This window comes from Pelodiscus sinensis, chromosome 4 (assembly GCF_049634645.1).
Source record: "Pelodiscus sinensis isolate JC-2024 chromosome 4, ASM4963464v1, whole genome shotgun sequence".
In the NCBI taxonomy this organism is placed as follows: domain Eukaryota; kingdom Metazoa; phylum Chordata; order Testudines; family Trionychidae; genus Pelodiscus; species Pelodiscus sinensis.
This window is the reverse complement of record NC_134714.1, coordinates 7217418-7232674: the sequence shown is the minus strand read 5'-3', so window position 1 is coordinate 7232674 and position 15257 is coordinate 7217418. Positions and strand designations below refer to the sequence as shown.

Below are 15257 nucleotides of genomic sequence, written 5' to 3'. Positions count from 1 at the left end.
ACGCATCCCTAAGGCAAGCAGAGGACGCGCCTATCTCCATTCCAAGGTAGGGATGTGCTGTGAGAATCAGGCAGGTGCAGCAGCTCTCCTTTTACACTGGGGCCACGAGGGAGGCCACTGGCAGAGAAACGCCTTCACGGGGACAGCAGTGGAAGTTTCTTCCACCCTGGCAATGCCCTTTTTTGCATCCACGATTCCCACTTATGCCGAGCAGATGCCCATGTCCTCGGACGATGTTCCTGTTTGCAAGACTTCCACGTGTACTGCCTGAGTTAGCATGTCTCTGTTGGTGCACAAAAAGTTGCACCCTCCTTGACTGAGATAAAGCAATACAATCGCTGTAGCGCCTCCACGGTTACCTGGGATAGCTTATTCCCCTTCCCGTATATGCCACCTTCACACTGGTATGGCTGGATGCATAGTTGAGATCATACGGGTATAGCTAGTTTGATACAAAAAATAATCACACCCCGCCAGTCCTCTTGGTACAAAAATTGTGTGTTGATCAGGTGGTGGGGCTGTTAGAAGATAGGAGCGGCAGACAGAGTTCCGAAGGGGTATTCTAGAAACGACAGGCAGCTGGGAGCGGAAATTACCAATGATAATTTGATACTTTTTCCCAGTAGGGATATAATCTCCCAGTTAATCAGTTAACCGGTTATCTAATTAAACGGGATCCTGCTCCCTCCACCCAGGTGCTGGGCTGCTGCTGCCGGCAGTCCAGTTCGGAGGGAGGAGGGCCAGCACATAAGAGACGAATGCTGGCATTTTTAAGAGTCTAAAGCAGCGAAGCCCTCAAATCCCATTGAAAGTCAATAGAACTGGGCGTGAATATTCTCTACACTGAGATGAAAACAGCCAAGGCTGGCTCAGATCAGCTGTCTTGGACTTGCGGGGTTCGGGCTGCAGGTTTTATATTGCAGTGTAGACAGATCTCTGATGCCCAAGCATTCCCCCCTCCCAACCCAATTTTTATCCATTTAAATTTTCACAGTTACACACAATTATGGTTTTTAAGCTTTTAATTTTTTTTCCTGCTGATTTACATTTTCATGGTTGTGGAAAATTATGGGAGGAGGGTCACACAGTAATGATTTAATGGCAGTCGATGGTGAGATTAAAGCGCCGTAACAGTTAACACATGAAATTGTCAACAACTTCACGTGTCCACACGTTTGAAGCAAACATCCTTAAATCAAGCTCTATTAAGTTCTCAAGCTGCATTTCTGTTATGCTGCCTTGCTGCACCTTTTGATTAGTATCGATGGAAGTATTTTTTGTGCTGGTTTGGATGGGTACAGTGAAATTGACATTTACGGTAGTCTACCGATAATAATCTAATCCTTCCAAGCCTAGTCACATGTAGGCGCCCAGTGTTGGAACAAACTACCAATGAAATAGTTATTTTTATTTTAAGGATGTTTTCCCTGAAGAGTTGGCAAGCAACAAAGATTTCAGCAAACAGTAACAACATCCTTCCTGTAATCACATGGCCAAAGGCACGGAAATGGCAATGGTATTAAAATCATCAAGGTAACGCTGTGGTTTTATTATTTATACTCAAGGAGCACCAATCAGGACTCCACTTTGCAAGGCTTTGATCAAAAGACAATCCCAGACCTAAATTCACTGAGCTGCAATATCTACAAGTCTATAGAATACTCCTCTATCTTTCCACCTCTGAATGGGTCTTCCTGAGCAGAAGATACCTGATTTTAGGAGGTTTTTAATCTAGCAGGCAAAGGCAGAACAAGATCTAATGGTTAGAAGTTGAAGTTAGAAAATTTCTAACGAGAATTAAAGAAATGGGGTTTAAAACAGTGAAGCTCGGTAATGTTGGGGGCAAAATAAAAGGTTCATTTGGAGTCTTTAAAAAACATCCAGATGGGGTAAATATGTTTCAAGGTATAGATATGCTCCAATTTATTTGCCTTCCCATTGTCCCTTTATGTCATGGGGAGGAATAAATAATTACCTCCCCTACAACGATGGCTGGATGAAATTCTATAACTAGGGTTATGCAGAGGTCAGACTAGAGGATCAGTGTTGTCCCTTTTGGCTGAAAATATCTATGAAGCTATATGGTGCTGAGAGGCAGAGTGGAAAAATTCCGAGGAAATTTAGGAGTGTTGAAAGCTCTCTCTTAAGGCAGAATATAAGGAACACGGCTGCAGGGAGAGACTCGTTCCAGTATGAAACAAACAGATGAGCAAAAATGGGGAGTTCGTTAAACATCTGATGAATTGGTTTTTACCCACGAAAGCTGATGCCCAAATAAATCTGTTCGTCTTTAAGGTGCGGCAGGATTCCTCGTTGTTTTTGCAGATGCAAACTAACATGGTGACCCCACTGGAACAGATCAGGTCCGAGGAATCAAGTCGACAAAGACAATCAAGCCAAGACAGAAAACGAGGCACACAGCTAGCACAAAACAACAACAATCATTCTCATGTAGTTATATGGTGCCATGGGACTAGCAGAAAGATGGCCTCAGAGGTAGAGGGCATCCATACTCCATGGTGCAAAAATGTGTCTAGCTACCTTAGTTGCAGAGAAAACCTTGTGTGACCCGAATCCTTCCAAATGCAAACAGACCCATCATTTAATTTTTAAAATCTGATTTCTCAGTCTCAAGACTCTGGGGCAGGCATAACACGTTTTTTTAAAACACTTATGGTTGGCCATAGTCCCAGCTCAAGCTACACCAAAGACAAAAAAATAAATGGAGAAAACATACAGGGAATTGCAGCCTGTGAAAGTAAAAACCTTAGACTCAGAGGATACAGTTAGCTCTTGGAGATATACAGACCCACAGTGACTGAGGCATGGAAGTTAGTTACACTCAAACTGCCAAAATTAACAGAAGCGCCTAAGTGATTTAGGAGCCCCTGTATTCCATTTTAAAAACTGATTTAGGCCCTTACAAGTGCAAGGCCAAGTCTACTTTACAGCCAAAGGACAGCTTAAGGGACTCAATTCCAGCTACATTAAAAAACGTAGCTGGAGTTAACGTACTTCAAGCCAAGCTTTGGCGAGGTCCTCGCAATGGGAGGTCAACGGGAGAAACGCTCCCATCGACTTCTCTTACTCTTCACGAGGAGTAGGATTTCCAGCATCGACGGGGCCACTTGATTTAGTGAGCCTTTACTAGACCTGCTAAATCGAACGCCAGAAGATTAACGGCCACAGCGTCAATCTCCGTAGCCTAGATGTGGCCTAAGCCTCATTGACCATAAATGGGATTCACATGCCTTTGTCTACATGTTAAACGGGCGAAACTTCGGTATGATGTGGCTAGTTTGCATATTCTTATTTCAGTTTAGCTCAAATGGAGCTAAGCTAAATAAATATAGATCAGGTTGATATCACTGTAAAGACATGTGTGCACTGCAAACTTCTTTCGGCTCAGCATGAACAATCCCCGAGCCCGGGTATAAATAGAAGCAGAGAGGGTGGGTGAGGCATGGTTTCTCCCACCCAAGCCGCGCCTCCCCATCTACAGTGCTAAAAGTAGCAGCGTAGCATCTCCAGTCTCTCTGCTACCGGAGCCTTCCCTCTCCTTGGTAAAAAGACTCCACTTTCCCCACTGCATCCCCAGTTCAAGCCATTCACAGACCCGTGTAGCTGCGCACCGCAGGGAGGAGGCAGCGTGTGTAGCGATGTGGGCCCCACACGTCGCTGCCAGTGGCGTGTAATGTGGATGGAGATCAACGTGTCCATGTTGCCTTTTGCACCAGTTTCACTCCTTCCATTTTAACGTGCACCTTGGTTAAACCCGCGCAGAGTCACAACTAAACAAGTCCCTGGATCTCTTCGGTGCCTCCAGATTCACCGTGGGGCCACAAGAGGAGTGTAGCAGGAAAAGCCACTCATGAGATGGGGGATAAAAGGGTGATCCAAAAGCAGGGAGTGGAGAGGAGGCATGACTAAGGCACTTACCTAGGATTTGGGAGTGCAGAGTTCAATCCCTACCCACTCCCCAAACTTCCACTGCGACCTCAGGCAAGCCTCTTAGTCTCTCTGTGCCTCAGTTCCCCTGCTGCAGGTGTGCTACTCTGTGAGGATGGGAGATGCTCAGATACTATGGAAACGGGGCCATAAGTACGGCAGATAGACCTGGCCAGGCAAGCAAATACCTACAACGCCACCATCATTAGGCTCATGGAGATTTGAGTGGCTAGGAGAATCAACAGCACAGCAGATGTGCCAATGCTGCTAGAATCCGTTTGCCTTCTCCGAGCGTAAGGTTATAAAAAAACACGCTCCTTAAGATGGACCCAGCAGAGACGTCAACCGTGATTGCACTCGGACGGAGCGGGGCTGACACAGCTGCCTGCAGTCTGACTCTCAATGACGTGCAACCTCGCAGATTAGAGGGGTGCCTGCAGACAAGGCCAGCGCAACCTCCAGCCACAACGGACACACAACACCTGGGGGGGTTTGTACTAAGTCTGGAGTCAAGGGTTCAGTCTTCACAGGCAAGCCGCCATCAGCACCCTGAGGCCGGAATTCTCCAGCTGTTTAGGCGAGTTCTAGAACCCTCCAGAGTCCATGCTGCTTTCTAAATGACCCTTTTACGCAATATATATGGGGGGGGAAGGTGTTGCACAGAGAAAAAAAAATATTAGCAATGGTAAAGGGCACCCTCCCTTTCCCTAGCTCTCACATTAAAGACTAAACCGGGTGGGAAGATCACACATGCGGAGTAGCTAAGGTGTCATTTTATTTGCTCTCCTCATCTATAGGCATCGGATGCAGCAAAGGACTGAAGCACAATTTTTCTAAACATGCTGGATTTTAGGGAACCTCAGCTCCACAAGCCTGGCTTCGCAGGGTAGCGCCAGTCATGCTCCACTCATGCCCCGTCTCTGACGCGGTCTGTACAGAGCAGAATCAGCTGCTCTGCCTACGGTGGGGAGCCGCCGATCATTGGAGCTACGCATCGGCGGAGATACTGAGGTGCCCGAGTTGCAGAGGACTTATCCTTGCTGAGACACGTGTGATGCTCTCAGTGCTAAACACACATGGGGCAGGCTAGACACCTCCCCCAAAGTGGTGTCAACCCAAACACCCCATTTGTGAAAGGATCTGGCCTAAGCCAAAGCGGATTCTAATCTCCGTTTGGTTTGGATGGGATGGTCAGAGAATTAAAATAACCAGAATTTCTTCATCTCACTCTCCCTTCGTGCCTCTGTCCTCTGGTTACCACTCTGCAGGCAAAGGAAGCCTCCTTCTACAACAAGGCTACTCAACTTTGGAAGCCCCAGGGGCCACAATGATACTCACAGCACATGGCGAGGGCCACAACTTAAGTGTGGTTGTATATACGTGCAAAAATATATATGCAAATATATGCAAATAGCTTCTTTCACACTGACGGGCATGAATACAAAGTTTAAGCTTTAAGTTGTGGCGCCGGACCCAAACGTGGCCAGTGCGAGCCAGTCAGCCCCTCTCAGGCTCTGCCCACAAGGCTAAGCAGCCAGCACTTCCCACAATGCCCTGGTGCTCCCAGCACCTCCTCCCTGGGGGCTGGAAATGCCGACACCCTGTACCCGTCTGTTCCAGTCAGCCCATTCGCTTGCGTCTTTCAGTGCTCAGCCCGTCTGAGAGACACCTCGTCGTTGTGAAGCGTGCTCCCAGGGGAGGCCATGTTCAAAGGATCCCACCTGTGGGCCATGTGTTGAGCCCCGTGTAAACCTAAACCGCACCTCAGGCCACAAACAAACAGGCCACGGGCGGCCTGCGGGCTGCCTGTTGAGTAGCCCTACTCTACAATATCCCATGAACCACAAGGTCTTTGTGACAATTTCCCAGCAACAGTTAACGAGGTGCTAAGCAAACCCATTAGGCACAAAAGCTAACCTACTTCCAAAGCTGTCAAACCTGGGGGCAAGGTACCAAAAAGCCTAAATACCTACCCACCATGCAACAAACAGGGGAACAGCCCACCATTCTGTCACCAAAAATTAAACACATCCCATGGGGGGTAGGGGGCGGGGGAATCTCACATTGCGTCCTGTTGCACTATTCCTAAATTTACTGCCCCCTTCCTTGTGTGTGCGCACCAGTGGCAACAGGTGAAGTTGAAGGACCTGGATTTCTGTGCTGCAGCACATCAGTTACGCAAGTCAATACTTTACTACATGCTCCTGTGAATTGTTCCACGGAGGACACCAGTGATTTAGGAGAGGAAACGAAGTCTCCACAATCCCTTTCTTAATGAAAGCAACACGAGGGATTGGTTTACACGTAACCAAGTGTTAATCCTTAGCCAGAGGCAAACCAGTAACTGAAGTGCTGAAACAAACACTTAATTCTGCATGGAACAAAGGGTAGAAAGAATTAAGCCTCGCCCCCAGCTCCCATGTTTAAATAAAAGTGGTGCGTACTTCTGAAAGTCAGCTTGTTGCAAAACAAAAGGAAAAAGCACGCATGAGTCTCCTGTTCATGTTATCTGCTTGCCATAAGCTTTCCGTTGTGACTCCGTGCTCTTGAAGCAGTTACTGTGTGTGCGCTACAGTGCAGTAGAGCAGTGATTATCTCAAGAGAACACTTCCTGAGTAAGACGGTATCTAGCTCTCTGGTGGCCGAAAACTCCCGTTAAGGGATATCTGCAGGGCTTACTGGGCTAAGATTAAACTCTCCTCTGAGTTTGGGGTTCGCTGGTAAGTACAGGTTGGACCTCCCAAAACTGGGACACCCTCATCCAGCAACATCTGCGGTCTGGCAGGACCATGGGTGTTCCCACACCAGGGAGTCGTGGCTGGGAGACCCAGTGGCAAGAAGGCTGGAGGCTCGGAGCCTGGAGGAGCTGGGACCGGCGCCAGAGCCCTGGTAGCACAGCAGGGGCCTTGGCAGCTCCAGTAGCGGGGCCGGAGATGTGGTAGCCCCGATAGCGGGGTTAGGGCCAGGTAGTCCAGGCTGCCAGGGCCACAGGAGCATGACAGCTCAGCACGGAGGGGTTGGGGCCAGCAGTGGGGAGGGAAGGTGCTATCAGGAGACCTCCTCTAGTCCAGCAAATTCTCTTGTTCGGGACCAGCCAGGTCCCGAGGGGGCCGGACCAGAGAGGTCCAACCTGTACTTCCATTCTTCCAGCTCCTTTCTCTTGTGAAATAAACAAGAGTTCTGATTTTAGGTCATGCAGCTAACCCCCCCACACTTTCCTAAGCTATTATTCCATTGGTGGGTCCTGCCACAGAGCAGGCAGCCGCACTGCATGGTGAGGATATTACAAAGAAAATGCCGTGCACAAGGTCTGGTGCGTACGGTGTCTGATTAAAAAAACAACCACCACCAATCCATTTTCGATATCCAGCCATTTTAAAAAGTGAAAGCCCATTAAAGTGGTTAGCGATGATTGGAATGCTTGTGCAAACAACCTTAAGAATACTCAAAGTATGGGAATGTACGTGGTGTGTTCAGCACTTCGCACAAAATCACCTGACTGGGGACGCTACGCTCCGCCCCCGTACCAGCCCACAACGCTGGTGGAAAATCTGGAGATCCTTCCAAACGCAAAATCAGGCACTGAAATCAACACCGGGCTTTGGATCTTTCCTGTTACCCTTACAATCCCCGCACAGCATGTCCGCTGACGTAGAACTCTGCGTAACAGAGTGGATGTAACGTGATGAGCATGCAAATCTAGGCATGTGCTTATTTATGATGAAGTACAGGCGACCCCTGCACTTACGACCTAAACCTCCTGGTTTCCTGGAGAACCGTCTTAAGTCAAGCCAGTCATAAGTCGAACCCTTATTTCCCATAGGCGCCATGTTATAAATGGCGGTTCCGTACCTAGAAACCCATTTCATACCCTAAAAATACCAACATTGACTATGGAAATGGAGAAAAACTAAACTAAATAGTTCCAATAAAGCACAAAAATAACTAAAAAGTGAAGACCGATGTGGCAGAGATGCATGCAGTTCAAGTAGCAGCTGCAGACTGGCGAGTATGACTGACCTTGTGCGTGTCCTGTTTTGGGATGATGCGTGGAGTCTGCGTCGTACGCTGTCGTAAATGCGACCTGTGGACATAAATTGGGGGATGTTAGGAGTTCTCTTGCATGAAAAATAATAGTCGTAAATGCGGGGGGTCGTAAGTCGGGCGGTTGTAAGTCGGGGGTCGCCTGTAGTCATTTTCCTGGTCTCCCCGGCTCTATTTTCATATCCAAAAGGTATCCAGGCCAATATTAGTTTCAATGCTCTCCCTTCTTTTGCTACATAATATGCAGTAGATGGTTAGATAAATATTCACCCTATTTTATTAAACCTTGATAGAAAAATTCTGTGGGCAGGGACAAGGGATGCTAAGTCCCGGACTAAGTAAAGGTTGTACTGGGAATGCTGGGATCCAACAAACACCCTCCCCAAACACAAATACCACACTCAAACACCCCTCAAACAGTCCATTGTCATTGCTGTTGGAAAAGCCTTCCCCAGAGATGGGGTACACGGACCTTATTGTATTTCCCTCCTGTGGTCACACTATGAAATTCAGTAGAACCTTTACTTAATAAAATGTTAAAGTTGGTTCACAAAAGAAGTGCATTTCCTCTTAGGCCTGTTGGTCACGGGTCGGTCGGATTGCAAAGTCGGGCTTCCCCTCTGCCCCCGTTGGCAAACAAACACTGGCAGTCAACAGCCGGGGCAACTCCGCCAACAAACGCTCATGCCGGGACAGCAGAGTGCACTCTGGAATGTTACGTATCAAAAACCAAAGTGTTTCCGGGACATTTCTCCCACATCTCCCCTGGCTTATTACCAAACAGCTGCTGTTTCCCTTACTGTCCTGACGACTTTTCCATCTTGCTGTGCCGGGCTCTAGGTTAAGGAATAGCCTGCAGATGCTGCTTTCCTTCACAAGTTAAAAAAACCCCAACCAATACACCCAGTTTTGCTGCCCTCTGCGCATTGCGGAGAAGGGACCTTGTTTTCCAGTGCTGGAGAGCAAGCCAAGTCTTCCTGACTGATCTTTAATATCCGCACGCCGGGGAAAATTCTATTTCAGCCCACGCGCTGGTGACCTGCATGAGCAGCGCCGTTATCACAGCAAAACTGGCCAGGGCTACGTCTGCAAATATTCCACACCACAAAATCCTACAGTGAGCAGGAAGCCTGCCTGCATTGCCACGGTGCTGCTAGTGCAGAGGGATTTCAGTTCAGGAGGCTGTTTACTTCATATTGTTTATGATGGGTGTTGTGGTAGCTCCGACCGGCCCCAGAGCTCTCTCCCTGACCCAAAGTGCTCCTAGTCTGTGTATAAAAGAGGAGACAAAACAGGTGGTAGCAACCAATGCATCTTCCCTTCCTCTCCTGATCTGTGGTGGGATATTCCTGTGTGTGAAACAGCTATCTGGGATGCTATGAAAATGCCAAACAGCAACACCACCTCAGTGAGCCGGCCCCCTGGGGGACAGAAGGCTACCGGCATGTACCACGCTGGTATCCTTTCCCTGATTTCTTTCCCTGGTTGTTCCCTGCCATTTCTTCTAGAGCAGTGTTTCTTAAACTTTTTAAGACCGAGGAAACCAAACGATTTTTTTTAAAATGAGGAACACCAAGGATTTTTTTGTTGAGGGGGGAGAGGGAGGAAAAAGGGAGGGGGAGGAATTATTGAGGGGAAAAGGGCCCTTTAAGGGTGGCCATTTTGAACTCTGTTATTCTCCGCGGCACACCTCCGACTGTCTCACTAGTGTGCCGCAGAACACCCTTTAAGAAACACCGTTCCACTGTTTTCATGGAACTTGCGGAACGCACGAAAGGTGCGTGCCGGACACACCTGGAGACGGGGGTCTATTTATCTAGGAAAGGCCATCATAGGCTGTGTCCTGCCTCAGTCAGACTCACCGTTGTCTATTATAGCGTAAGCAATTTGGGGCAGGGAGGGTCTTTGTGAGGTATGTGCAGCGTCTCGTACAAAGGGAGCGTGATCTATGACGGGATGCTACACTAGACCGAGACGTCAAGCCACAACCATGATAATAAACGTGGCAGTGCGACCCCCCCTTCCACCCTCCCCAGCCAAGGTGCATGAACCCTACTCTGTGGCGCTAATGCTGTAAGTGAAATAACTAGTCAGTTCTCAAGCTCGTACGCAGCAGGTATCTAAAAGGGAGTCACAAGGAGGAGGGAGAAAAAAAAAACTTGTTCTTCCTGGCCTCTGAGGCTAGAACAAGAAGCAATGGGCTTAACCTGCAGCAAGGGAGGTTTAGGTTGGACATTAGGAAAAAGTTCCCAACTGTCAGAGTGGTCAAACACTAGAATAAATTGCCCAGGGAGGTTGTGGAATCTGCATCTCTGGAGATATTTAAGAGTCGGTTAGAGAAATGTCTATCAGGGATGGTCTAGACCAGTGGTCCCCAACGCGGTGCCTGTGGGCACCATGGCACCCGCTGGGGCATTTATGTGCACCCACCTAGTGACCAGGGCGGGTCCGAGCCATTCTTGTGCCCCGGGCACGCAGCGCATGTGCGACCACACCCCCGGCAGCCCCAAAAGGTTGGGGACCACTGGTCTAGACAGTACTGGGTCCTGCCATGAGGGCAGGGGACTGGACTCCATGACCTCTCGAGGTCCCTTCCAGACCTAGTGTTCTAGGATCCATGCTGGAACCAGCCCAAAGTGCCAATTAGAACCATAGAGCTGGAAGAGACCTCAGAAGGTCATCAAGTCCAGCCCCCTGCTCTAGGCAGGACCAATCCCAACTAAATCAACCCAGCCAGGGCTTTGTCAAGCCAAGACTTAAACACCTCTAGGGATGGAGACTCCACCCCCTCCCTAGGGAACCCATCCCAGTGCTTCACCACCCTCCTGGTGAAATAGTTTTTCCTAATAGCCAACCTGAACCTCTCCCACCAGAACCTGAGACCATTGCTCCTTGTTCTGCCATCTGTCACTACTGAGAACAGCCTCTCTCCATCCTCTTTGGAACCTCCCTTCAGGAAGCTGAAGGCTGCTATCAAATCCCCCCTCACTCTTCGCTTCTGCAGACTAAACAGACCCAACTCCCTCAGCCTCTCCTCATAAGTCATATGCTCCAGCCCCCTAAGCATTTTGGTTGCCCTCCACTGGACCCTCTCCAATACGTCCACTTCCTTTTTGTAGTGGGGGGCCCAGAACTGGACACAATACTCCAGATGTGGCCTCACCAGAGCTGAATAAAGGGGAATAATGACATCTCTGGATCTGCTGGCAATGCTCCTCCTAATGCAGCCTAATATGCCATTAGTCTTCTTGGCTACAAGGGCGCCCTGTTGACTCCTATCCAGCTTCTCATCCACTGTAACCCCCAGGTCCCGTTCTGCAGAACTACTACTTAGCTGGTTGGTCCCCAGCCTGTACCAATACTTGGGATTCTTCCGTCCCACGTGCAGGACTCTGCACTTGTCCTTGTTGAACCTCATCAGATTTCTGATTGTGGCAATGCTTCTGTACAGTGGCCATTTCCCCCTCTCTGCCCCGGGCTGAGGCCACCAGCATGTTTTTAACTGGTTACCCAAGAGTTACCAAGTGATCATATTTGTGAGGCACTTCCAATCTGGAATGGACCCGACCGGGCAGCTGACCAGCGAGAAACTCTGCTTCCCAATGACCATTCCCCTAGACCAGGGGTGGGCAATAATTTTTGAGTGGGGGCCACTTCAGAAATTTTTGATGTGGCCCCGGGCTGCCCTAGAAGGGGCGGGGCCTCGGGTGGAAGGGGCGGGGCCAGGCACTTCCATGCTTCCCCAGCCACAGGCTCTGATTGGGGGAGCAGGTGAAGTCTTTGCCCCCACTGCCCCTCCCCAGAGAGCCACCAGCTGTTCTGAACAGCTGGCAGCTCCCTCTAGGTTCCCATGCCTCTGATGTTGGGAGGAGACTTCACACCCGCCCCTCCACCCCCCAGCCAATCAGAGCCAGGGGAAGGATGCAAAGTCTCCTCCTGCCCTGCCCAGTTCCTGCAAGGAGTGCACGGTACTTCTAAGCACCACGTGCTCCCTGCAGGACGGGAGCAGGGCTAGAGGAGACTCTGCGCACTCCCTCCGCCGCCAAGCCCTGATTGGCCTGGGGGAGCGTGTGAAGTCTCTTGCTCCCAGCCCTTGGCACGCGGGTCTTAGAGTCAACCACCAGGGTTGCACACTCCCTGGTCCCTAGGCCCTGATTGGCTTGGGGGCAGGAGAGCAGCAGGGTCTCCGCAGGCCAGAACCTGCTTGGGGGGGCTTGATCTGGCCCACAGAGGCCCTTTAGCTCACCCCTGCCCTAGAAACTCCAGCCTTGATTTTTTGTATTAGTGCAACTTTATAGCCAGGGTTTGTGTGTTGGTACAAACTCACAAGGGCTGTATGGGCTTTGCCAGGCTCAACAGGTGAGGCCGTGTCAATGGGCATCTCCCAGTTGTTCTCAGGAAAAGCACGATCCTTCTCGTCATCCTGCAATCTCGATTTCTGTGACCGCCCTCAACAACTGCTGCAGGGCCGGCTCGAAGCAATGAGGGTCTGCCATGGTCTGACTCTTCCTTACAGGATATGAATCAATCCCACTCATGCGTACCCTACGTTTGAAATAACCTGGATTTTAAAAATGCTGGCCCCAGATGGTTCAGTGACTGCCAGAGACATGGCAGACCAAGACAACGGAGCTATTAGTCAAGGACTGATAAAGTGGATCTGAGATATAGGTGAGAGGATTATTCTAGGAGCGGGTGGGTGAGATTCTGTGGCCTGCACTGTGCAGGGGGTCAGACTAGATGATCACAATGGTCCCTTCTGACCTTAAAGTCTATGAGTCTTTGACATGAAACCTACCCTGGACCTTCATTCTTCTAGTGTGGAATTGCAACCATGTATGAGTGGTATTACACAACCCCGCTCTGTATGGAAACATGAGAACCTAGAAAGGGAAACTGAGGGCCCAAAGCACACCTCGTACCCTGAGAGGAGCACCCCTGGGCAGTCAACGGGAGAGAGAAATGCAGACAGAGCGAGTGTTGGGTAATATATATAGTATTGGACTGGTTCTAGTCCCAGTTCTGACCAGCTGGGCGACTTTGGGCAAGTCTATTGCCTCTATTTTCTTCAGTAGAAAAATACAAAAAACCCATCCTCTGGCCATGAGGCAGGTCAATGAAAGACTCTGAAGAGCAACTAGCCCAAGACTCAAACATGAATAGCGCACAATGGCATCGGAAGCAGGAAGCCTGCCAAACAATCAGCGGGGGGGGGGAGACACACTGGACAACGAAGGTGCTGAAGGCGCGTCCAAGGAACACAAAGTCATCGCGGAGAACCTAAATGAAATCTTTGCGTTGGTCTTCACCGCAGAGGAGGCATGGGAGATTCCCACCCCTGAGGCGTTCTTTTTAAGGGACAAATCTGAGGAACTGTCAGGTGTCAATAGAGAAGATTCTGGAACATATGGCTAAATTAAACAACAACAAGCATTTTTTTTCTGCTAGGAAAGCTGTATCAAGTCAATGCCGAGGTGTAAACTTTTGAAAGAACCATCATAATGAGCGATCATCTCAGTTACCGACAACCTCCATTGCTGATGCATTAATAACTCTACTGTTTTACTGTATATAAATCCATAGCACACCAACCCTTGAATATGGCCTGCAGCCCTGGTCACGCTGATATTAGAATGGGAAAAGGTACTAGCAAGGGCAACAAAAGTGACTTAGGGGTCTGGAATAGCTTCACTGTGAGGAGAGATTTAAAAGACTGGGAATATCCAGCTTAGAAAACAGATGACTAATGAATGATTATAAACAGATGTTAGGGAGATCCCCAGTTAACTGGTTAACCCTACTGGGTGATGCTTACCCGTTACCATTAACTGGCGGCCCTAACATTAGTACTCCAGTGTCCTAAACAGAGGGAAGAAATTCCCTCACACGATCAGGAAAGACTTGGCATCAAAAAGCAATTAGGGAAAGTCATGCCCGATCTTAGGAGACAGGTAAGAGAAGCTACATAATAGCATCCTTGCACTGGCTCAGGAGTGGATAACGCCGACAAACACACACAGAGGGTCACATCCCAAACAGTCCATGGCCCTTACTGTGTGTGGGGGGGGGGAAGATCTGACCTACCATACTCATTCGCAGGGTCTCTCCTTTGCTTATTCTTAGGCAGCACTATTTACAAATCTGTCTTCCTACTGGTGGTGCACATAAGTACATACTGCAGTGCACATAAAATTTATTCCACATGCAGATGGAAAAAAAAACTAGAGGGAACATTGGAGGACAGGAGGACACAATTGGTTTCATTTTTCCTGCAGAGGGTTTGGAAAATGCTGATTAAAAACGAGTCACTCCAGTGTGTACAAAGAGGAGCATTACTACCAAGGCAGAGTGTCAGAACCCCGTTTCCTAAAGTTTCTGCCTCCCAGCCTCCTTTCTCACGGGGAGGAGGAGGAAAAATGCATTCACTTCTGCACTGCAGCTCAAATGTCTCCTGATGCTCCTGCTTTCTCCATCCATGGGGATGTTTTTGAAAGTCAGTGGATGTCGCATGACGAATATGGAAAATTCAGTACCCAGTAAAAAAACATGTGTTCAAATCTCAAGATCAGCTGTGTGTGTGGGGGGGAGGGGAAGGAAGAGTGGATCAAGAGCCAATTATATCTCCCTGATTCTCATGGTGTATTTGTGCCTGCTGGGGCCTATATCTGTACATTAGAGCAATTTAGGGGCTGCTCCAGCTTTTGCCACTGGCTATGGTTCCTGTGAGATCATGCACCATTTGTCAATTGGCACGATACAGGTGTCTCGCAGAGGGTGTGCGGAGAATTCCTGCTCTTCTGGCCACTTCGGCTGGAATTCTGGAAGAGGAGGGGAGCATCCAGGCCCCCTGTGGAAGCCAGGTTTCTCACAACGAACGTCACACACTGGAATCTTTCGGCAGAATGAACAGCTGTTGGCATGGTAACAGACCAGGAAGGCACCGGGAGAAGAGCTTGGGAATCTAGAGCCAAAGGGAACCTCCGATCCCTGCCCCACTGGCAGTTTCGGACACGGAACTCAAACCCCAACGGCAACTCTCGTCCCATCAAACTGGGATCGGTGACGTTCTATTGATAGCAGCTGAGAAAACGGAGGGCGAGAGAAGCCGGCGAGTAAGAACATAAATGCGAACATGTTTAATCACCCCAGATCCCTGGGACAATAGCGATGTCTGTGGGACAGCGCCTGAGACCAACGAAAGGGAAAGAAATGCCCACACGGCAGAAGGGAAAGTTTCACTGCATTAAACCACACTGAAGAGGGAA

The 15257-nt window shown here is 49.2% G+C and overlaps 1 protein-coding gene across 2 annotated transcripts in view; it reads right to left on the bottom strand.

Annotated features, from left to right (window-relative positions):
• The window catches only part of GNG2 (G protein subunit gamma 2), a 100572-nt gene that overhangs the window by 24778 nt on the left and 60537 nt on the right, over positions 1 to 15257 (bottom strand). The window contains exon 2 of one of the 2 annotated variants that reach the window (XM_075926192.1): positions 7969 to 8032. The exons of the other annotated variant lie outside the window; for it this stretch is intronic. The gene's annotated coding sequence lies outside the window, so the exon portion shown is untranslated. The remainder of the gene's footprint in view (positions 1 to 7968; positions 8033 to 15257) is intronic. 2 annotated transcript variants of the gene reach the window in all.